Here is a 2258-nt window from a genome sequence, read left to right on the forward strand (position 1 = left end):
CCAATAATCAGGCTATTTTAATTATATCATTTGATCTATTCACATGTAATCAATTGATCTTTGAATCATTTTGATTTATATTTGTATGTTTTGAAAAAAAAATAAAAAATAAAAAAAAAATTTGAATCATGACTAAACCAAAAAATCTGAAAATGAACAAAAAATTTAAATCAGTCAGTCCTTACTTAAAGGTTGATGTTGGTGATGTAGATCCACATCTTAATGTCGATAATGATTTGTGTGATGCGCTTAAGCCTTCTGTGAGCTTAGATGAGGGATCGATTCACAAATCTGAAGTTAGGGTTTCTGATAAGCTTCATGTTAGTGATGAACAAGATACTGCTAATACCCCTCCTGATGAATATGTCAATCCTACTGCTACTTTTTCTGATAATGTTAAAGCTGATGTTAACACTAATAAGCTTAGAAGAAAAAAGAGATTTGTTAGTGCTGAATTGGTTGTTAAGAAGAGGAAAATAGGGGATCATGACAAAGATTTTTGTTCTAACTCTATTAATCAATCCACTGATGAAGCTGGTACTTTTGTTAATGTTAGTGGTGTTAAGAAGTTGGTTACACCTAGAACTAAAAAGCTTCTGATGGCATTAAAGAAGAAGAATGTTAGGGCTGGTGGGGTTATTTCACCTGCAGAGAAGATGATTTTTGGTAATGTAATCACTGATGATTTTAATGTATCTATGAGATCTGTTGACTTAGCATTTAATAAGGGTTCAGAGCAACAAAAAGTCATGTTTGCAGAAAATGTTAATCCTAAGTCTGTTGCAGAAACAGTTGCTTCAGGTTTTAAGGATGCTATGTCTAAATCTGTACTTGGGCCACGGCCTAAGTCTTTAGATTCAATTACACCTGTTCCTTTTACTACTAAAGCTAAGAAGGCTGATCATATGAATGTTGATAAAAATCAATCTAAGTCTTTTGTTTCTGCGGTTGGTGGTGATAGTACTGATTATGATCTAGCTAAAATGGAGTATCATCCTCCTGTTGTTATGCCTGATGGTGAAGAGATTGTACATTTGACAGGTGAATTTATGGAAAATACTAGTGTTGCTTACTCTAAATCCTTATATGGGTATTTTGTTGGTGTCAAGCTGAATTTTGCTGTGGTTAATTCTAATTTGAGAAGGATGTGGAGGGTTTATGGCATCAAGGATATTTCTGTTAATACTTCTGGATACTACTTCTTTAGGTTTGATTCTGAAGAAGGTATGCAAAAAGTTATTGAATCAGGACCTTGGCTAATTGAAAATGTTCCATTGTTTTTGAAAAAGTGGGAACCAGGACTTTATTTGGAGAAACCTGAACCAGTGGTTATCCCTTTATGGATATCACTTATAGATTTACCAATTGAGTTATGGAATGGTGGCAACATTGGACAGATTGTTAGTAGAATTGGTAAACCAATTGCCATGGATAGAGTTACAAAAGAAAGATGTATAAACCAAACTGGTAGAGCAGGTTATGCTAGGCTGCTAGTTGAGGCAAATGCAGTTAAGGGCTTACCTGATACTATTAAAGCAGTTTATCCTTCTGATGGCCTTAATGCAGGAAAAGTGATTAATTTGAAAGTGGGTTATCAGTGGAAGCCTTCTAGATGTTCTCATTGTCAAGTTTTTGGGCACATGTTTGATAACTGCACTGTTAGACCATTATCTGAAGACGAAACTGTTGCTAAACAAAAGAAAGAAGAAGAAGATAATAAAAAAGAATTGCAAAAGAGTTTGAAGGTTGATGAAGGGTGAAAGACAGTGGGAAGAAGTAATAGAACTATTAAAGATGTTGCTGGAAGCACTGTGGTTAAACCACCTACTATTATAAACAGAAATGTTGCAGATGGTAGAAATGGTCCAGGTTTTGGTGGTGGTAATCAAAGGAAGTTTGGTGGTCCTTCATGGAGTTTCAATAGAAATAATCAATGGCAGGGCAATTTTAATCAAAGAAAGGCTTTCGAGGATATAAAGATCAATGAATCTGTTAAGAAGAATAGTCAACAAAGTCAGTCCCATAAAAGTCATATTCATAATGTTTTGAAGAAAGGGGATAAAGGGAACGGCATTGATGGTGAAGGTAATAATAAGACGACTTATTCCAAAGATAAAATTGAAACAAGTAATCCTTTTTCTGTATTAGTAGATGATGAGGGTAATACTGATGGTAATATTGATGAGATTATAATTGAAGTTGGGGAATCCACGTATTGTTAGTCTCCTTCTTTATGTCTAGTGTAGGTCCTCGAGTTT

Source organism: Rutidosis leptorrhynchoides, chromosome 8 (assembly GCF_046630445.1).
Source record: "Rutidosis leptorrhynchoides isolate AG116_Rl617_1_P2 chromosome 8, CSIRO_AGI_Rlap_v1, whole genome shotgun sequence".
Lineage (NCBI taxonomy): Eukaryota > Viridiplantae > Streptophyta > Magnoliopsida > Asterales > Asteraceae > Rutidosis > Rutidosis leptorrhynchoides.